The sequence below is a fragment of the Sceloporus occidentalis genome, unplaced genomic scaffold, assembly GCF_023333645.1.
Source record: "Sceloporus occidentalis isolate IW3139 unplaced genomic scaffold, rSceOcc1.0.p SCAF_24, whole genome shotgun sequence".
In the NCBI taxonomy this organism is placed as follows: Eukaryota; Metazoa; Chordata; class Lepidosauria; order Squamata; family Phrynosomatidae; genus Sceloporus; species Sceloporus occidentalis.
The window spans coordinates 4,975,259-4,998,216 of NW_028317004.1; the positions used below are offsets into that span (position 1 = coordinate 4,975,259).

The 22,958-nt window shown below is 41.1% G+C and overlaps 1 non-coding gene across 1 annotated transcript; it reads left to right on the top strand.

The window, feature by feature from the left end:
* The first annotated feature begins 2,680 nt into the window (after window positions 1-2,680).
* LOC149300536 (small nucleolar RNA SNORA35) lies at window positions 2,681-2,810 on the top strand. The gene has a single exon (XR_016272307.1). It is a non-coding gene; the product is annotated as a small nucleolar RNA SNORA35 (small nucleolar RNA).
* The last annotated feature ends 20,148 nt before the right edge of the window (window positions 2,811-22,958 follow it).

Genomic DNA, 22,958 nt, shown 5'->3' on the forward strand with positions numbered 1-22,958 from the left:
ATTGACGTGCCAGGACCGGCACGTCTTTAAACGGGTGAAAAAATCGATCCGTGATCGATTTTTTTCACTCAAACGGTGTTGCTCTAATGCCTCGACATCGAGGCATTGAGCAACACCAAAAAAAACATTCCCGCCCCCCCCCCCCGATCGCTCCTAGGAGCAAAAAAAAAAACATGTTTGAAAGACTGCACGTCTTTCAAACATGGCGGCGCCCGCCGCCGAAAAACGGGTTTAGGAAGCGATCGCGAGTCGCTTCCTTTGCTTAGCTGGTGTTGCTAAGATGCCTCAGTATCGAGGCATCTTTGCAACACCTGTTTAGCAAAGGAAGCGACTCGCGATCGCTTCCTAAATGCTCAACTTACCTTCCCGGTGCCGGTGTCTTCGAAACACACGCGGTGTTTCAAGATGGCGGCGCCCATCAAGCCGGGGGGCGGAGCCTGCTGACATCATCGGGGGGGTGTTGCTGGATGTCATGGACATCCAGTGAATAACACCCCTAGTGGTCAGATCACTCATAAGAGTGATCATGATTTGATAAATCAAAGGCAATGTTTTCTAAACATTGCCTTTGATCAGTATTGGATCTGCCCCCCTCCTTCACTTGCTTCTAGTGAGGGAGAGAGACAGATCGGTGTGTTCTGGTATTTCAGGTGTTCCCTAATAAAAATATATATATATTGATCCAAAGGCTCTTATAAGAGCCACCCATATAATATTAACCCCTTCATTGCCATTGATCACTGCATAAACAGTGATCTTGCATAGTGGCAATTGTTTTTGGTTTTTGTTTTTTTTTTACATGTTTTTTTACTTTTTTTACTTTTTTTTACTTTTTTTTAGGTTTTTTTTTATTTTTTATTATAGCCATTAACCCTTTCCTTCCCCACTATTTTTGCTGCAATTCTTACCATGCAGCGGTATACGGCTGAGGAGGCGTATGCCTTTTTGGCCACAGATTCTGAGGCCACTGATACAGCGTCAGATTTTGACGTTGGTCAGTTCACAGATACATCTAGTGATGTATCTGTGGCTGTTAGGACGCCTACCACACGTAGTCGTGGCAGTGCACCAGAGGCATGGGTAGCGCCTAATAGGTACAAGCCAGCTATCCCTCCTTTTTCTGGAATTCCTGGCATCAATATTGATGTTACAGGATTCACTCCACTGCAATTTGTGCAGGTTTTTTTGGGAGACGATGTCTTGGGAGACATTGTCACACAAACAAACATTTATGCCCAGCAGCACCATGCTGCTAGCCCTAATTCTTTTTGGGCAAAACAGCCATGGACTCCCATTGACGTGCCAGAATTTCTTAAATTCTGGGCACTCACAATGTTAATGGGCATTATAAAAAAGCCCTCCATCCGCTCCTACTGGAGCACCAGCCCCATCTTTAGTACCCCCATTTTTGCCCAAACTATAACTAGGCAAAGGTATGAAATGATTCTTCGTTTCATGCATTTTAGCGACAACAGCCTGTGCCCCCCTAAGGAGGACCCCCAGTTTGATAGGCTGTACAAAATCCGCCCCCTGATTACCCATCTCGCTGCCAGGTTTCCAGAGGTTTATACACCTGGAAAGAATATCTGCGTGGATGAATCCCTAATGAAATATAAAGGAAGGTTGGGATTCAAGCAGTATATTCCTTCCAAGCGCTCCAGGTATGGAGTGAAGGTGTATAAGCTCTGCGAGAGCGAGACAGGATATACTCATGCCTTCCGGGTATACGAGGGTAAGGATAGCTACCTTGACCCTCCAGGTTGCCCAGATCATCTGGGCACCAGTGCCAAGATTGTTTGGGACCTAATATTCCCCCTTATGAACAAAGGCTACCACTTGTATGTAGATAACTTCTATACAAGCGTCCCTTTGTTCAAGCTGCTGTATTGTTTCGATACGGTAGCTTGCGGTTCTATAAAAAAGAACCGCTTGGGTTTCCCACAACGCCTGGTACGAACCCGGCTAGGAAAGGGGGAGACCTCAGCTCTACGCCAAGAGGAGCTTTTGGCATTGAAGTTCAAGGACAGAAAAGAGGTGTGCATGCTGAGCACCATCCACGATGAGAGAACCGTGGAGGTTTCTGTCCGTGGCAGAGCTGGGGTCACTACAAAGCCAGTGTGCATCAGGGCCTATAACAAGCACATGGGTGGAGTTGATCTGTCAGATCAACTCCTACAGCCCTACCTCATTATGAGGAAGACAAAGGCCTGGTACAAGAAGGTTGCAATTTATCTAATGCAAATTGCAACCTATAACGCTTTTTTGCTGCACAAAAAAGCAGACACTGGGCTGAAGCTGTCTTTTTTGCAGTCTCAGCTCGAAGTAATTTCAGGTATCTTGTACCGTGATGCACCTGGTCCCCAAGTAGTGATGGGAACCAACAGAATTGGGGCTACCCATTTTATTTTTAAAATCCCCCCTACAGCAAAGAAGCAGAATCCCCAAAAGAGATGCAGGGTATGCTACAGCAGGGGGCAAAGAAAGGACACCACATTTTACTGTCCAGATTGCCCTGGAAAACCTGCACTCTGTGTCGGTGACTGCTTCAAGCTGTATCACACAGTTTCCCATTTTTAATTTTTTTTTTGTTCCTGCTCCATTTTTGTATTTTTTTTTTATTTTTTGTTACATTTACTGTTTTTTAGCTTTTATTTGCTCCACCATTTTTAAGCGTTTTTATTTGCACTGTCAAGTGACCCCTGTGTCCATTCCGTGGCATGAGGGACCACTTAAGGTGCTAGATCAAATCCCTTCTTGGAGATAGGCCAGGCTTTCTTGTAACCTGTCCCTACTGATAGTTGGGTACAAGCATTTTTCTTTACCCAGATGTAAAATTCCTACTGAATTTGAATTGCTCATGTTCCAAATGTGGCCCTTTTGCCCCCAAACAATCTGACAAACCCATGCATGTGGGGTATCAATGTACTCAGGAGATGTTGCTGGACACATATCTGGGTGTTGTGTGACCGCAACATATACCAGGAGCTGTAATTTCACACCTGAAGTACAAAGTATGTGAAAAAAACACCAAAAACAATTACTATCCCAAACTTTGACAAGGGTTGGTGGTAGGATTAGTGCATGGAAAGGGTTAAACTATCAGCATCTAAAATACCCTGGGGTGTCTAGTTTTCAAAAATATATGGTTTGGTGGGGTAAATTTTAATTTGCTGGCTTCAAAGATGCCCCAAATACCACATAGAGACAGAATTACCAGATTCAGAGAAAAATGGTTTTGAATTAGCAAAACGCTACTTGTACTTATTGCCCCATAACGTGTAGAAGAAAGCAAAAAAATATAAAAACATTGGGTATTTCTAAACTCGGGACAAATAGTAGAATCTATTTAGCAGGTTTTTTCAGTAGTTTTTTATGATGAATAAAAGATTTTTCAAATAAAAGTGAGAAAATTTGTTTTTTTTTCAATTTTTCGTCATATTTTATTATTTTTATTATAGGAAATTACATCATATGAAAAAAAATTTGGTGTCTGAAGAAAGCCCTTCTTGTCCTGAAAAAAACAATATATAACTTGTGTGGGTTTAGTAAATGGGTTAAGAGAAAATTACAGCTAAACACAAACACCGCAGAAACGATAAAACAGCCATTGTCACGAAGGGTACAAAAAGTAAAATCAGCCTTTGTCACGAAGGGGTTAATCTAGGTTTTTTTGCCTTCCATACGAAACATTCAAAGCTCGTCTGTACCAATCTTATCCAAGGGTCGGGCATACTTAATGGCAACATTGAGAACAGATATGACCATTTAGGTACTATGTAGGAGTTTAATATATTAATCCTTCCCCACCAGGAAAATTCTTTACTTCTCCATTCTTTTAACCAGATATTAGTTAGTTTTAATAGTCTTAAAAAATTGGTCTCTAGAATTAAAGAAATAGATTTTGTTACATATATACCTAAATATATAAACTCAGATTTAGCCCATACAAAATCATAATCTCTTTTAATCTGGTCAATTAGAGAGCTTTCTAAATTTATTTCTAATAGTGTTGTTTTATTTGTATTCATTTTGTAGTTTGATACTTTACTATATTGTTCAAATTCCATCATAAGAAAACTTAAAGAGACCTGTGGGTCAGTAATAGAGATTAATATATCGTCTGCATATAAATTAATTTTTAGATTTATATCTCTAACCCAGAAACCTTGAATTTCACAGTTGTCTCGAATACATATTGCTAAAGGCTCAGCAGATAAGATATATAACAGTGGGGACAGAGGGCAACCCTGTCTTGTTCCGTTTTTAAGGCAAAACCAATCTGAACATATATTTGGTCCAACTGTCCTAGCAACCGGATTTGAATAGAGAGCCATAATTGCCATATGTATCCAACCCGTTATTCAAAATTTAACCAAGACTTTACTCATAAAATCCCAGTTTACCCGGTCGAAAGCCTTCTCTGCATCGACTGACATTATTATAATAGGGATATTCTTCTTCTCTACCTGATCTATAATATTAATGATTCTTCTAATATGATTACATGATGATCTACCCGGAATAAAACCGACTTGATCTGAATTAATAATGGTGTTAAGGATAGATTTTAATCTGTTAGCGAGGATGGAAGAATACAATTTAACGTCAACGTTGATTAGAGAAATTGGCCTATAACTAGCCGGATCTGTCGGGTTTTTATCTTGTTTAAGAATGGGAAGTATATTAGCTCTAGACATTTCAATGGGAAGCTTACCACAATTGGCAACAGAATTAAAAGTAAGATATAAAGAATCTAGAATTTGCTTACTAAATGTTTTGAAAAATAGATTAGTAAACCCGTCTGGTCCTGGTGTTTTGTATTTAATTAATTTGGATATAGCTGCACTGATTTCAACTGATGTTATTTTAGTGTTTAAAGTAGCTCTCTGCTCTGTAGATATCTGGAGAAAATTTATTTTATCGAGATAATTATCAATTTCTTCTAATGAAACTTTGTTATTCAAATTATATAATTTCTCGTAATATTGATTACATTTTTCTCCAATTGATTCTGGTGTATAATATGTCTTATTATCTATTATTAGCCTATGGACCCGGTTGTTACTTTTTAATTTCTTTAGTCTGTTCGTCATCATTTTATCTACTCTATTACTACCTCCGTAATATCTAGTTTTTAATTTCTCCATGTTATTAACTGTTCTCTCCATCAATTTGTCATTAATACGAACTTGAATTTGTTTGATTTTTTGAATCTTATCTATAGTAGGATTTTTTTTATTCTCAGTAACTTCCTGATTGTATTGTAAGTACAACTCCGCAAGATTTTTCCCTTGTTTCCTCCTGATTGTACTTTTAAGCTTAATTAAGTATCCTCTTAACACTGTTTTAAATGCACACCAATTATTTTCTGGAGACGTGTCTACCGGATTATTCTCTTTAAAAAATAAATATTAATTCTGATAAGTGTTTCACGTTATCTTTATTCGAGAGCATAGAGTCATCTAGTTTCCAGGTGGATCGTACATTCTTATTGGTATTATTTCTTATTTCCATCATAATAATATTATGATCCGACCAGGTATTATTTCTAATTTCTATTTTTTGAATCCTTTTAATAAGTGGAGGAGAACTTAATATGTAGTCGATACGAGAATATGATAAATGGACATGGGAAAAATGAGTAAAGTCTTTTTCGAGTGGATGCATAACTCTCCAAGTGTCCATAAGTTCATATTTATTGAGAGAATTATTAAAAGCTCTTGCTTGGGATTTTATTTTTTCTTCATTGAGTCTTTTTTTAGACGTTTTAGTATCTAATTCACTATCTAAGACACAGTTAAAGTCACCTGCAATAATACAGCAACCAATCTTGATATTATCCACTCGCTCCAATATCTTATTCAGGAGACATACTGGAGTAACATTAGGTAAATAGACGTTGACCAAAGTAAACCATTCTTCATCTAATTTACAAACTATAATTATATATCTACCTTCTGGATCGTGAAATTCATACTTAATTTCTATTTGGAGTGTAGCAGAAAAAATTATTGCTACCCCTCTCTTCTTTTTAGTTTCATTTGAAGCATGAATCAAAACCGGGTATTTCTTCCCACCCCATTTTTTAATATCTGTTCTCCTCCAATGGGTCTCCTGAAAAAAGCCCACATCTATATGCTCTCTACATAAAAAATGATACACGATAGACCGCTTATGTGGCGAGTTTAAGCCTTGGGTGTTGACTGAACACACCTTTATCATACCAACTTTCTAGGGATCACACGTCTACACTTCCCTATGCAGCTTATAACAAACCATATCACAAAAAAAGAAAAAACATATAGAAAAAACCTATCATACTTCCATTCATCTCGCTCCACTTTCGGCGCTGAAGGGCCCCAAGAGGAGGAAATGAAAACAACAGGAAAAAATACAATCTCATTGGTCCACACAGAATCTGTGGCCAAGAACTCATTCATCAAAGGACATAAAACAAAACTGTGGGGAGCATTAGATATACACCCTATGTCTCCCCCCATGAGGAGTCTCAAAATTGACACACCTCCTATGTCTAATTTAAGACATATGGTAGAGATAGCACCGCTCACTGCTTTTAAATATGTTATTCCAGTTATAGTATTAAGGAGGCTAGGAAGACAATAATATGAGTTAACTCCTATATAATATTCCTGAACCATAATTCTCTATATAACCATTTCTGTTTCTGTTAAGCCATTTTTTGTAATAAAAAAAAGAAAAAAACTTAGTAGCTTCAGCTTATCCATATGAAAGCTTTACTCAATTAGTTTAGTGCGTAACATTAAATCGTTCTTCTTCCATTTTCCTTATTATACCGTTAAACACCTTCACTAATGTATATCTATTATTTCATTAATTACTTCTATGTGTGACCCTCATAAGGCCATTAATACCCACAATTAAACTCAAGAAGTGCATTCCATAGTGCTACTTATGTTTCTTTTATATAAAAAAAAAAAAAAAAAAAAAGGGAGTCAAAACTCTGATCAATCTTTGTTTTCAAACTTGTTTAGTTATTATCCTCAGCAGCTCATAAAATGCAATTATTTATCTTTCTTCTATATTTACCTATCAATATCGAACCTTTACTCAATTAATCCGTAACATTAAATCGTTCTGCTTCAGTATTTGCTTCTATGTGTGGCCCTCATGAGGCCATTAGTGTTCACACTTAAGCTCAAAAAGTGCATTCCATAGTGCTACTTATGTTTCCTTTGTTAAAAAAAAAAAAATTAAAAAAAAAAAAAAAAAAAAATTATTGCGCGACATTAAGTCGTCCTTCTACACTTATCCTTATTATACCCTTAAACACCTTCATTACTAATTGCTTCTGTGAGTGGCCCTCATGAGGCCATTAGTGCCCACAATTAAATTCAAAAAGTGCATTCCATAGTGCTACTTTGTTTGTTTTCTTTTCCTTCCTTTCTTCTCTCTTTAGTGACTTCAATCTTTCGGTATCAAACCTTTACTCAATTAATTTAGTGCGCGACATTAAGTCGTCCTTCTTCAATTTTCCTTATTATACCATTACACACCTTCATTAATATATATCCGTTATTTAACTAATTACTTCTGTGTGTGGCCCTCCTGAGGCCATTAATACCCCCAATTAGATTCAAAAGGTACATTCCATAGTGTTACTTTGTTTATCTTTTTTCTTCCTTTCTTCCCCTTCCCTTCCCTTTTTTTTTTTTTTTTCTTTTTTTCCCTTCCTTTCCTACCCTTCCTTCCCCTTTCTCTTTTTTTTTTTTTTATTTTTTTTTTTTCCCTTTTAGTGACTTCAATCTTTCAGTATCAAACCTTTACTCAATTAATTTAGTGCACGACGTTAAGTCGTCCTTCTTCAATTTTCCTTATTATACCATTACACACCTTCAATTTTATATATCCATTATTTAACTAATTGCTTCTGTATGTGGCCCTCCTGAGGCCATTAGTGCCCACAGTTAGATTCAAAAAGTGCATTCCATAGTGCTACTTATATAATTCATTTGTTAGTGAGAAAAAGGAGAAAAAATAAAAATCAAAAAAATAAAAAAAACATTATTATACTGTTAAAGTTATATTTTGATTCTTGCACCATTCAGCCAACACGGTTGGGGAATCGAAAGATCTAATTTGACCTTCCCACCAGAGTCTCACATCGGATGAGCTAGTCCAGCTATATTTAATATTGTTCTGTCTTAAAATAGATAACAATGTAGAAAATTCTCTCCTCCTTATCCGCGTCTGATATGATAAATCTTGAAATATTTGAATGTTTTGATACACCTCGTCTTTCAAATTAGAGTTCCTCTTTGCACGTATCACTTGTTCTTTGATATATACAGATGAAAAAGAGACAATAACATCTCGTGGTATTGTTTCTGGAATCTCCTTTGGACGTCTGAGTCTGTATAATTTGTCCATTGTTAAATCAGAATCTTTTAAGGACACACCCAGAGCATGAAATAAATCAAATAGAAATGATTTGTTTGTCTTGAGAAACCTTCTCTGGTATATTACGAAAACGAAGATTTAGTCTTCTAAATCTGTCTTCCAGCTCTCTGAATTTCGTTTCAATCTTATCAACTCTTTGAGTAACGTTATTGATATTTTTCTTCATAGTTGAGCAATGTAAATCAAGATTTGAGATTTTATTTTCGACATCAGATAATTTATTAACCAGCTCATTTATCTCTTGCTTGATTTCTATTGAGCCCTTAGATATTTCCTTCTTGATTTCTTCAAACTGAGCAAGCATAAAGTCTTGAGATACTGTAGGTGTTGGACTAAGACTGCTACGGGTCTGGGATTCGTCCCATTGAGAAGTTGTTGACATATTTAAGTTTTTTTCTTTATTTCTATCTTGAGAAGGAGAAAAAAATTCTGACAATGTTCCAGGTTGTTTCTCTCTCTTCTCTTTTTTGTCTCTTTTTAGTTGTTCTTTAGGGAGATCTCTAGTCACATTTCTTTTAGTTGCCATGTTTTGGGAGGGAGGAATATCTCCACCAAACAAAACAAGTTATTAACACTGTATCCGATATATTTCATATGATCAAATTTAGCATAGAGTATCCTGAATTGCTTTAAAAGAGAGAGAAAAAAAAAAAATTCTAATCAATTTTCCGGACCAACTCTTCATTGTAGACTTTAATTTGGTTTTAACTCACTCAACGTGCATCTGCCAGAATTCAGCGGCTTTTTCACTTCACCGAAGTCGCTTGGCTCACCGTTAAATCTTTTATTTTGCGCTTTTTTTTCAAAATCAACCGGCCTCAAGCGGCATCTAGCAGCAACGGCTCGCATCAGCCGTATTCAACCGGCATCAATGATGGCTCCTTCTCTCCTCCACCAGCGTCAGCGTTGAAGCCCAGACACTTCTCCTCAGGCAATAGGGGGGGGGAGCAGATATACAAAACTGCTCATTAGCCGGGCCGGACCCCCGTCCTATATATCATCGCCCGGGCTAGAACGCCCGTATATTACGCCAGCTCAGTCGGCTTGACTGAGCACGATGACGCTCTCAAAGCCGCTCGGTACCTCTGTCGGTTTACAGGCGCGGAAGTGGGAAAAGCGACGGCGTTGTCTCCAGCTATCCGCCTCTTCGTCCCAGCCTTCCTTCCCCGCAGCGAGCGTGCATCTCCACCTCCTACGGCGTGCGCGTCATCACGTCATCACGTCCCCTGCCATAATCAGTGCTGCCTTTCTTAAGGTAGGATGTGGCGCGTTTTCCTATTTTAAAACCTTTTTTTTTTCCCCCAAAGCTGGTCCTTCTGCCCCATGTGCTATTCCGGGTATCTTTGAAGCCAGCCAATGCAATTTACCCCATAAAACAATATACCTCAAGGGTATTTCAAATGCTGGTATTTTAACCCTTCCCATGCACTAATTCTACTACCACCCTTTGTGGTAGTAACTTATTTAGTGTTTTTTTTTATCACTAAAATTGCGCTTCAGGTATGGATTTACAGCTCCTGGTGTACGTCACTTTCAAACAAGACCCCAATATCTGTTCAGCAACATCTCCTGAGTACAGTGATACCCCTGATGCATGGGTTTGTCGGGTTGTTTGGGAGTTAAAACTCCCACTTCCCCCCCCCCACACACACAAATTGTACTTCGGGTATAAATTTATAGCTCCAGGTATACATCACTATCAAACGCATCGCTCGCTGGCAAGGACCTTTTAACTCCTTCCGCTCCCGTTAACCCCTGCGATGCTGCGTAGATAAGGTAGGCTAGATGGGGAAGGGACCAGGGAAATTTTGAAGTTACTTTATATTATTCATATTATATTATTGTAGTGCAAGGACGAGGGGGGGGGGACAGAGTGGCAGCATGTCTATTAAAAAAACTTTTTCTTTAAAAAAGCACCAAACTTTTAGGGTGCGGCCTATATACGGGGGCGGCCTATATCCGAGCCAATATGGTAAGTGAAATGCTGGCTTCTAAACAACGATTTCAAAGTAGATTCTGAGTTGTTGCTGTAGAAAATGGAAAAGCTTCTTAAAAGTTGTTATATAATTAAATCTTTAGTGGAAATAATAAAATGACCTTAACATACTATAGAGTGTTTTGCCTTTGAACAAACCATATACCAGTGCTGCCAAAGCAGATCAAAAGAGCAAGATTTAAGAAGATCTACATTAAGAGTTCATGGAGTCCTTTACAGTCTACCTAATCGGAGCCTTTTATGCTTGCGACATAACCTAAAATGATGGGGTGTACATTACATTTTTATCACACTAGCCTAAAGGGCTGGAGCTTTGGAATGGGGGCAAATAGATTATTTAATTTTTTCAGTTTGTAATCTATTGTGACACAGGACAGGGCACAGTTATACAGAATAGACCACCGGATTGGACGCACACCAAAAATGTCAAGGTGGAGCTGGATCCTATAAAAAGGTCTTGGCTTTTCTGATGAGGGGGAGCTAGGTAGCTCATATGAGTGCCCCCCCAAAAAAAACAAAGAAGGGGGAAGCTTTTTTTCACAAAATATCTTTTGCAACTTTACTTTGCAGAATTGTTTTTGATCTAAGCTAAAGATCGCATTGGGAAAACAAGGGGCATCAGAAACCTTGTGTAAGATCTAAATTATATTACACTAAAGTTATTTATAAAGCCCCAGCACTTCCGCCGGGGTTCCTATGACGGAGCACCGGCGTGACGTGGCCTTCCGGTGCTCAGTCATAGAAGCCCCGGCGAAAGTCCCGGGTAGCAGGTTAGGTTGTCTGTGCGCATTGCGCAGACGTCCGCCGGCTGCCCCACTTGACACCAGGGAATCTGGAGCATATAGGGGGGGATAAGGCATATCAGGTGGGCAGATTGGCAAATAGGGGGGAATAAGGCATATCTGGGGTCAGAGTGGTAAATAGGGGGGGCCGAGTGGCATATAGGGGGTATAAGGCATATCTGGAGGGCAGATGTGCATAACTGGGGGGCAGGTTGGCAAATAAAAGGAAATTTAAAAAATGCTTTTTTCTCAATCATTGTTTTTTACATGTGAATTAATATTTACTAATAAAACATAGGAGAGTCTTATATTCAGGCATGTTCACTTTTGGACGACCCTACAAAAGGGAAACATTTAAAAACAAAATCTGTGTGTATGTATGTGTATGCATATATATATATATATATATATATATATCTTTACAGACAATATACTAAATCAAAAAGTCAATTTTAAAATATGCACTTAAAGTATGTGTTTGCTGCTTTAACCTTTGTTCATTACCTATGTTAAGAGCAAGGATATTTATACATATTTTTTTAAATGTCCTCGTCCTTACTAATTATTGGGTTTGGCTACATTGCTTCATGTTTTTGCTCTTTGATGTGCCATACCACTAATTTGAGCTGGTGCATTTGTCCAAATGATATTTCATATTTCCCCAGCAAACATTCTAGTTCAGCATTTACTATATGGGTGTTCTTAGGAGGGTGACCCAATGCTTCCTTCTGCATCCCACATACAGTTATGCAACCCTGCATCAAATGTTTTCTGTGTATATCCCTGCTTAAAGAACGAATCTGGACATCCTACAATATAATTGTTTACTGTACTTCGTTGGTATCTGTATTATACTTAAAAAGTGGCCTCATTCTATGAAAACAGATGGCTCTTTAATTAGTCCTGGGGCACACATCTGTTGGCACCATGGGAAGAAATCTGTATGGTTCAGCATTGCTGTAACAGCATTAGTAACAAAGTTTTACTAAAGAAATACATAAATTAATGCCAAAAAAACTCATGGAAAGAGAACAAGTTTTAAAAATATATGAAACAAATACTTAAGAAAACGCTTTCACTCCCCTTAAATTGAAAAATAATTATAGTGTGCAAGAGAACATTTTGACCATTTAGTCTCTTTAAAATCATAAAAAGTAGAAGAATGTTATGGTATTGCCTCACTCGGAGAATGTTGCTGATCACAGATCTACTTAAATGGTAAATGGTTTGCAGGATAACGACCAAGGGATCTATGTATAGCTAGAAGAGATAGTGGAGATGTAATAGAAACATTTAAATACAAAGAACAGGAGGATAATTATTAGAACAAGAGGTCATAGCCTAAAACTGGAGGGTCAGAGGTATAGATGTACTGTAAGTTTGATTTTACTGAGAGGGCGGTAGATTTCATGGAACAGCCAGGACAAAGCCTCTTCAAAGAACATGGCAGCATGGCTTAGGTTTGCAAAGTTGCATTTGAACAAATTACAAGACTTCTGGAACAATGTCCTTTGGACAGATGAGAACATGTTTGGCCATAATACACAGTGCCACGTTTGGATTATAACTAATAATAATCAGCTCATACCAACTGTCAAGCACAGTGGTGAAGGGGTGATGATTTCGGCTTGTTTTGCAGCCACAGGACCTGGGACCCTTGCAGTCATCGAGTCGACCATGAACTCCTCTGTGTACCAAAGTTTACCAGTACCAGAGTTAAATGTGAGGCCATCTGTCCAACAGCTAAAGCTTGGCCAAAGTTGGGTCATGCGAGAGGACAATGTTCCCAAGCACGCCAGCAAATCTACAACAGAATGGCTGAAAGAGAAAAGAATCAAAGTGTTGCAACGATCCAGTCAAAGTCTGGACCTCGATTGAAATGCTGTGGCAGGACCTTAAGAGAGCTGTGTATGAACAAATGCCCGCAAACCTCAATAAACTGAAGCAACGTTGTAAAGAAGAGCGGCCAAAGTTCCTCCACAACGATGCGAGAGACTGATAAAGTTATACAGAAAATGATAATTTCAAGTTATTGCTGCTAAAGTTGGTTGTACAGGCTTCTCCATTTTGGCTTTATTTTTGATGAATAAATCATGACAAAGTGAAATGTGTCATGTGCTGTTCATCTGAGGTTCTATTTACCTATTTTTAAGACCTGCTAAGGAACAGATGATTGTTATGTCCTGATATGTAAAACCATAGCATTCAAAGAGGGTGTACTTACTTTTCCCGTCGTGTAGTGTCAGTACCACGGGGGTGTCGCTCTTCCTGGGACAAGGACCTAGAACCGAAGAGGTTAAGATACCTCCTAACCCCTCATACCTCCAGTTTTTTCCTTGTCCCTTGTCAGGGACGGACCTTGTTCCTTGTTTTCTTTCTCGTTGGTGGGGCACACGGGTTGTGTCCGGGGGTTCCCTCCGATTGCTCCCCGGGTGGTGAGCAGAGCGAGGAGTAACGTCCGCATTGGCGGACGTTACGGAGCCGTTTAGACGCCGCGCTCTTATGCCGGCAGGTTTTGGAGCATGCGCACAGCGGTGGAACGCACGCCAGAGGGCGCTGCGTTCCACCAAGAGTACTGACACGCTATTGAGCATGCGTGATTCAGTTTCTCTTGTTCAGGGCGCGAAAACTAACTGGTTTTCGCATATATATAGCTGTGCTGCCCAGTCTGACAGCAGAGGAGCTTGTCAACACTGGGATTTCCGTGTCACCAGCCCCCCCACACGGATTGAGGAGTTGTAAGGTAGGATTTGGTTAATCTTACCCTGTCAAATCCTTGATTTGTTTTATATTAGATGTCTGGTCCGGTTTCACCAGATAAGCCGGATAAAGAGAAATCTTTTACACCTGCTCCAAAAAAGGCTGTGGTTAAAACCAAACATTTATCGTGCACTGAATGTGCCACTCCGTTGCCGGATGGTTGTAAGAAGAAATTTTGCAATGCCTGCTCTGCTGAGAGTTTGGCAAAAGAAAAACAAAAAGACATGCAGTCTTTTTTAGGTTGGTTCCAGGACAACCTGGCGCAAACGTTTGAAACGTTTAAAGCAGCAGCAGCTACACCTGTGGAACCCGTTAAACTTAAATCCCACAAACGTAAGAGGGTATCATCCCCTCATTCTGATTTATCCTCTGGGGAGGTTTCTAGTTCATCCTATTCAGCTTCATCTAGTGGGGAGTCAGAGGATGAGACCAATTTTCCTCCACAGGAGCTGCGTAAATTTGTTAAGGAAGTCTCACGGCTTTTTCAGGATTCAGACCTGTCAGCGCACCCCAAAGGGTTGCCCATGTTATCTCACATGTAGAATCTCATGTATAGAGAGTGGAATAATCCAGGCAAAAGAGCCTTTATATCAAAGCACTCTAAGCAGCTTTTTTACCTTCAGGGCGATGAAAAATGGGAAGATATCCCTAAAGTAGACGTCCAGATAGCCCAGCTTTCCAAACGTACGACCATTCCCATTAGTGAAGTGGCTGGTCTTAAGGATCCTATGGATAAGAGGGCAGAAACGTCTTGCAGACGGATTTACCAATCATCTGGATTCCAGTGTAAAGTGGCGTTGTCTAGCGCATCTGTGGCTAAAGCGCAGGGTGTCTGGTTGCAGTCCTTAGAGGGCAGTCTTTCAGAATCTATGGATGAAGGTTTGTCTAAACTATTTAAAAACCTGACACTGGCTAATAGCTTCCTGCTGGAAGCTGCAGAAGAGGGCCTTAAGCTTTCAGCCCGTAACATGGGTTTGTCTTCCGTTGCCAGAAGGGCATTATGGCTACGTTCCTGGGCAGCAGATACTGCCTCCAAATCTACTCTATGCGATCTGCCCTTTGAAAGAACCAAGCTATTCGGTTCTTCCTTGGAGGAACTGATCAGACACATGTCTGATACTAAAAAGGCACTTCCTCAGGATAGGAAAAGCATATGGAACAAGCGATACCAGTATAGACCTTCCAGGCCTTTTCAACCAGTTTTCAAGACTCAAGCCTTTCGTAAACAACACGAGAGAAAGTTTCAGGAACACCCTAAGAAACCAGAGGGTAGGAAGTTCTGACGGTGTTGGAGGTCGTCTGCAATGGTTCCTACCAAAATGGAGGCAAACCACAAACAATTCCTGGGTCCTCAGGATCATTGCGGACGGGTACAGGATAAAGTTTTCCAGTTTTCCTCGTCCTCTGTTCCTGATTTCGTTTTACCCCTCTCAGGTGAAGAACTCAGCACTGTTTGCCGAAAGCCTTACCCTTCTAAAAAAGGGTGTCATAGAGCCTGTTCCAAAGTATCAGGAGTTTCAGGGAGTTTATTCCCGTCTCTTCCTGGTCTCAAAGCCGGATGGGTCCTTCCGTCCAATTCTGGATTTAAAGAAAGTCAATGCGTATATTCCTTACCGTCACTTCAGAATGGAATCCATTCTCACGGTTACCCGCCTGTTGAGACAAGGGGACCTTATGGTTACGTTAGACCTAAAAGATGCCTATCTCCATGTGCCTATCGCCATAGCCTCCAGGAAATATCTCAGGTTTGCCATAAGAGTCGGTACAAGGGTTCGTCATTTCCAGTTTACTGCTCTCCCTTTTGGCCTGTCGTCAGCTCCTCGGATCTTCACAAAGCTTTTAACTCCTATTGCAGCGGCTTTACGGAAAGAGGGGATCACAGTCGTCCCTTATCTAGACGATTGGCTGCTAAAAGCAAGTTCTTCTCAGGAGCTCCGGGCACATCTCAGCTTTACGACCCGATGCTTGGGGGAACACGGCTGGATCATAAATTACAAAAAGTCCAACCTGATTCCAACTACGAAGATCCAGTTTCTGGGGCTCATAGTGGATTCCGTCTCTTCGAGACTTTATCTCCCGCGCTCCAAGATCAAGAAGATAAAGAATCAGGTTTCCTTTCTGCAACAAAATCCAACCCTTTCCTTCAGGTTGGCTATGAGTATCCTGGGCAGTCTTACAGCGTGTATTCCGGCAGTAAGCTGGTCCAAAGCGCAGTTGAGACCCCTGCAATGGGACATCCTACAACAGTGGTCCAGGAGACCGGAGGATCTAGATGTTACCTTCACGGTATCCAGGGAGGTTTTACTCCGGCTGAATTGGTGGAAAGCGAAGGAGCGCCTCACCCAAGGGCGATCTTTTCTACCACGTCATTGGGTCACCCTCACCACGGATGCCTCCAAGGTAGGCTGGGGAGCTCATCTACTCGACCTCTGCAGTCAGGGCAGCTGGTCCTTAATCGATCAAGCCCAATCATCAAACTTTCGGGAACTGAAAGCTGTGTTCCTGGCACTCAAGACCTTCGGTCCAAGATTACAGGGGAAAGCTGTGAGAATCCAGTCCGACAATGCCACCACAGTCTCATATATAAACAGACAGGGTGGCACCCGGATTCCAAGGCTACAGGACCTTTCAGACCATCTCATGCGCTGGGCCCAAAGAAACCTGGAGGATTTAGCAGCGACACATATCAAAGGAGTAGACAACTGTCTGGCAGACGATCTCAGCAGATCTCGTTGCTCCCAAGCAAACTGGTCCCTGGACAAGAGCATTTTTTCTCTCCTAGTTCAAAGATTCGGCCTACCAGATATAGACCTTATGGCGACCAGACAAAACAGGAAATTGCCAGTTTTCGCCTCCCTTTACAGGCAGGACAATCCCCCCCTGCTAGACGGAATGTCAGTGGTTTGGTCTTTCAAGATGGCTTATGTGTTTCCTCCAGTAGCCATGATTCCTCGGATCCTCCTAAAGATTCGGGTAGACAGAGCCAGGGTTTTAGCTATTCTCCCTTATTGGCCGAATCGAAGTTGGTTTTCGGAGCTGCTCAGTATGGCGATTTCAGTATGGGAGCTGCCAGTTTCCTCCCATCTTCTGGAAAACAAGAACCTGTCCAAGGATGTTCTTCTGCAGTTCAGATTGACGGCCTGGCTGCTGCAAGGATGATCCTCCAGAGCAGAGGCATTTCCAATTCTATTTCAGAAATCCTCTTGGGTTCAGTACGAAGATCTACGTCCACTATTTATCTTCGAGTCTGGAATAAATTTCTCCACTGGTGTGTCTCCAAAGGTTTGGATTTCTCTTCTCCCCCCACAAGTTCTGTTCTGGATTTTTTGCAGGAAGGTTTTTCAGCGGGTCTCACAGTCTCGACGCTTAAGGGACAGGTTTCAGCCCTGAGTCATTTTCTCCTGTCGGAGTTGGCGTCCCAAGTTCTCGTCAGGCGTTTTTTTAAGGCTGCCATCATTCAACGGCCTCCCAGACGTTCGCATTTTCCCTCCTGGGATTTGTCATTGGTCCTCCAAGCACTCTGCTCTGAACCATTCGAACCTTTGGAAGAGGTATCTCTAAAATTTTTATCCCTCAAGACGGCTTTTTTGGTGGCCATTACCTCAGCGAGGAGGGTCAGTGAACTTCAAGCTCTTTCCGCGGCTCCAGAATTTACTATTTTCCACCAAGATAAAGTCGTCCTGTATGTTAAACCTTCTTTTTTGCCCAAGGTTATCTCTGAAGCTAATGTCAATCAGCCATTAATTTTGCCCTCTTTCTTCCCGTCTCCTTCAACTCCGGAAGAATCACTCTGGCACACTTTAGACGTCCACAGAGCTCTACGAATTTATATAGACCGCACTGCCTTTTTCCGCTCCATGGATCAATTGTTTGTTAATTATTTTGGTAGATCCACAGGCAATGCGGCCTCCAAGCACACGATATCTCGATGGCTTTCCGACACTATTCGCTTAACCTACTCTCTCAGTGGTCAGGTTCTTTCATCCCGCATTACTGCTCACTCCACCAGAGCTATGGCTACATCCTGGGCTGAAAGGTCTTCGGCATCTCCAGAAGAAATATGCAAAGCAGCTACTTGGTCTTCCTTTCACACGTTTATCAAGCATTACCGGCTAGACATCTTCTCCTCTGATGCTGACTTCGGGCGTAAGGTGCTTCAGGCAGTTACCTCGTGACCGTTTTTTCCCCACCCAGGAGGGGTCATCTTGCTATATCCCCGTGGTACTGACACTACACGACGGGAAAAATAGTAATTTTACTTACCGTAAATTATTTTTTCCTTAGTGTAGTGTCAGTACATATATCCCTCCCTGTGCATTTTTGTATTAAAATTATTTTTTTTTTGCAAGCTATCTTGTGTTTCTTGGTACTTTCTGGAGGTATGAGGGTTGCCGGGGCTCTTATAGGGAGGAGTAGGAGGGGTTAGGAGGTATCTTAACCTCTTCGGTTCTAGGTCCTTGTCCCAGGAAGAGCGACACCCCCGTGGTACTGACACTACACTAAGGAAAAAAGAATTTACGGTAAGTAAAATTACTATTTTTTCACAAGACTGTACATATTATCCCCTTAAGGACAATGGGCGGTCCCTAAACCCATTGAAAATAATGCATTTTGAGCCCGTACATCCAGGCTTTGTCATTAAGGGGTTAATGTATATGTATTTAGAATGCAATGTCATAAAAGTTTCTGTTCGTGTAATGGTCAGGTGTACCAATACTTTTGTCCATATAGTGTAAGTGTTTGAGTGAGTTTTTGTGTTAGTATGTGCATGTATTTAAATGACAGGGAGAGCTGAAGAAATAATGTACCCAGACTAACCAATGCTAAGAAGACTGCACATAAAACCTCTAAATGGAGAATAGAACAGATTCGATCATGGACTAGTTACTGCCTGATCTAGTTGTCTAGAGGTCCTTTTTCAGTTTTGATAAGATGTTTCAGGGACTTTCCTCTTGAGTCTTTTTTTGTTTGTTTTCCTCTTTACCATTTTAAAATAATCAATGTCTTTTGCATGGCCCTCAACCTTCCTAAATGAAATCCACATAGTTTTTATTTATTTAACTGGGTCGGGTAAATATTTCTCAGTGGTGCACAGCCACCCCCCTTAAAAACTTTTCAACAAAGCGATGATTCTCCAGTTTCTGGGGGTATAGTGCAGACTCTCGTACCTAAACACAGCTGTCTGATTGTTACTGGCCATTAGGATGTACCGCAAACTGTTACATGAGCTGTAACTACTGTATAATAGAACACTGAATTGTTGTTTCATACAACCAATCCATAAAGAAAGTTTAAGTTCAAGAGGGATTTTGTTCAGCATGGTTGTTTAAAGATGGACATAGATGGGGAACCCATGTGGGTTCATGCATTGTGTGGTAGATTAGTGGAGCAGCCTCCCAGCAGGGGTGAGGGAATTTTAAAATGCATGGGATAGGCAGATGACTATACTGAATCTAACAGTGGACACAACCGGGCAGACTAGATGCGCCTTTCAAATTCTATGTTTAATTATACCTTTTCCACCTTCTTAATGTTTCTTACACCAAAAATGGCCAGAATCCCATCGTAAAGGGACACTCCAGTGAACAAACAATGCATATGAAAGTATTTTTGAGTACTTTAGTAAGCATTGTTTAAAAAAGGAATATCCCCGTTAAATTAGGGCGATGTTGCAGCAGGAGCTCCACGCAAATCGATGGCAGGAAAGTGCTCTTGCCGGAATCAATGGCAGCGGTTTTACGGGTGCGCGCGTTGGGGGGTCTGAACACGCCCGCATATGGTGTTCGCTGAGACGGCATTGGAGATAATCTGGGCTAAGTGTATCAGGTACAAGGAGATGTGTTTGCCGTTTAGCAAGGGGCAAATGAATATGGGGGGCCTTCTAAATTTAAAGGGACCTTGCACCTATCTCATGCATTAAAGTGCATATGAGGGCTGGAGCCTCCCTTTAAAACTTGTTGGATTTTTCTTTAAAGGAGCAGCGGTACAAAAACGTCACTAATGTGAAAGCACCGAGGTTGTACGTGACCTTTTAAACCCTTCTCAGACCTCCCACGGTGAATTTACGCTTACAAATGTTTACTTCCGTATGCCTGTTCCCGGGGCGCCCTGCACTCTAGGATATAACACGATGAAGGAGCGTTTACTTAATGTGGGCGGGGTTCGGCTTGAACGTGCACCGCCTCGTGCAGGGACATTTAAACTTATTCTCCTCTTCCCATTGGCAGCTCAGCGCATTCCTCTCAATAAACGGCCGAACGTCTCGCCAATGGACGCGCACGAAGTAGCTGAGTGGGCGTGCTCAGAGCGCAGTGCTGCCCAGTTTGCACCGAAACAGCGATTAGTTTGATCTGTCTTTTGCGATCCGGAGTAAACTCGATCTTGATCCTCTTGGTTCGGTCTTTGGGCCAATACCGGATCCGCTGCAGGGTGATGAGGAAGATCTGCGATCGCGATCTGTGCAAAACTGAGCGACTTTCTTTTTATCTTGCGACGTTTTGGGGAAGGGATGTCTGTTAAAGAACCAGCTCAGCTTAATGAAAGTCAATGACCCTTGGAGATGGAATCGGTTCCTAAAATATAGACTCCTTTCCTGCTTTAAAGTACATAATCATCTTTTTAATAACTTTTAGGACATTTTTATGTATTTTTTTAAACTTTTTTACTATTCTTAAAAACTTTAAATCTCGGAGCCTCTTTTGTAAGCAGAAGCGATTTTTAAGGAGTGGGCATCATCCGTCCTGTTGATGGCTGAAGAAGAATTGTCACCAGCCTGTCGGCATCGTGCCACACAATCCGCCCCCTCCAACCGAGTGATCAGTGCACTCGGTATGCAGAACCTCTCCATCTCAGACATGAACGAAAAGAACGATCTGCCTTCTACGACAGAGATCTCTAAGGGTAGGTCGCTTTGTGTGTGTTGTGGGCCACAAGGCTCCTGGGATCTGTTGGGGACATGGGACGTGTGATCACTTCCAGCAGTGTAGGTGTGCATTAAAAGTTGTTGATCTGTTTGATTGGACTTTGGATCTTACTGGTTGACTGTGATATGTTTGCTCAACAACAATGTCAAATGTGCGTATAAAGTGTTTGAGTTTCCTTGAGAGGGTAGGGGATTTAAACCATGTTATGGGACAGGCATACAAACTATCTAAGATAGCTGATTAAAGTCTGAGTCTTCGCACCAGGAATAGCAGACCGACTAGATGGGCCAAATGGTTCTTATTTGCTGTCAAATCCTGTGTTTTAATTATGGGCTATCCCAAGCTGAGTGCACATTTCCCAATGTCAGAAATAGTCCTGAAGTCCCTCTATTTATAGATGGTTCTAGTAATGGAATTTACACGTTTCCACACTTAGTCATACATTTTTATTGTTGACTATTTCAAGCAGAAACATTTTAGAGGTCAGCGGCTAAAGCCCTCCTCTTCTTTTGCACGGCACTTGGGACTAATGGGTGTTTACTAACCAAACCATCTCAACCCATCCTGGAGGAGATCTGTTGGCGTTGACCCATTACGCTGATTCCTGGGAGATGAGACATGCAGTTCCTATGCAAGCACTGAGGTTGGGGAATATACCCCGCATTGATGATGGAAAGTGTTCTTATCGCCATAGTGATCTAGGGAACATTCCTGATTAGGCATTTCTTTTTCATTTCAATGGTCAAAAAGACCACTTTTTAGATGTTTAACCAGAACTGCTCTTTATATACACCCCTAAATTTTGTTTGTTTTTATACAGAATGGAAGTTTTCATTAGAGCTGCGCTTTCAACACTTAACTTTATCCATTATTAAGGGGCAACCCATGGCAAAGTTTCTCTGGCAAAAAGTGAAGACCTGGCTATGTCTAATTCGCAGCTCAATCATTGAGGTGCCTGTGACCAAGTATCACACAGGCATCACCGATGCACCTTTGCCTTAAACGGGGCCAACCAAATCCTTTTTGCGAAAGAACGAACTTCCAGTTTGATTAATTAAACATTTTTGTGATCCTGCAAGTTTAGTATAAAGTCCACCAAAAATAAGCATGATACAGTTTCTTTGTGGCCTTTGGTGGAACCATGGACATTCATGGCTGAATGAATTTGAAAGGCACACGCCCAACCAGTATTTCCTTGTTTCTAGTAGTGCCGCGATTATGACATTATAAAGTAAACTCCGATGACACAATAGCTTTCCTTTTAAAGGGGGGCTTCTTTTATTAAAGTATGTGGCATGTTGTTGTCTTTGGGGTCCCTGCTTAGTAGGTTTTTGTTCTTGGAGCAGAAGAACGTACATAAAATGTTGCATAGGTGTGTCTTTGGTCCCTGATTTCTCCCACTGTTGTGTCAACTTTGGACACTTAAGAGAGATACTAGCCAGAGCTCCCAAAGTATTGTTGTAATTAAAGTATTTTCATATTCTTTAGACACGTGGCTTGCTTATGGCTGTGAGATGCTGTTTGCCTTTTCTGAAGCTGTGATTCTTGCTAATTTTGGTCATTGTCTAGGACCTATGATATCTGTTCTATTCCTGGTCAACCCAAGACTTTCATGCTGGATGTGACTTTTCTATAATGTCAGCTTGCATTTTATTACATAATTGTGTTAATACGCTTCCACCCATCCACAGACAGAAATAATGTGGTGGGATGTGCTACCAAATCCAGGATACACATCATGCAATAACTTCTAGGTAGACCCAACTGGTTTTATGAGCGTCTCATGCATGTGGTCCATGTGCACCTCCCTCCAGCTGGCTTTAGTGTTTGGGTTCAGAATGTTCAGTCCAGACATCTATATTTTCTTTTGTTATGTGATTGTTTGTTCTTTCCCAGCCCTAGCGATGGGCCGGAATTTAGGAGTGCTTAGGTGTGTCTACTATTTTTAGTGCCCATGTTTGCAGTGAAATGCTTTTCTTCTGCCCTGTCGGAGTGCAGCGACTATTGTCTGTCATTTTTTTTAGCAAATACAATTGCATGTGTAATTAGTTATGCAAT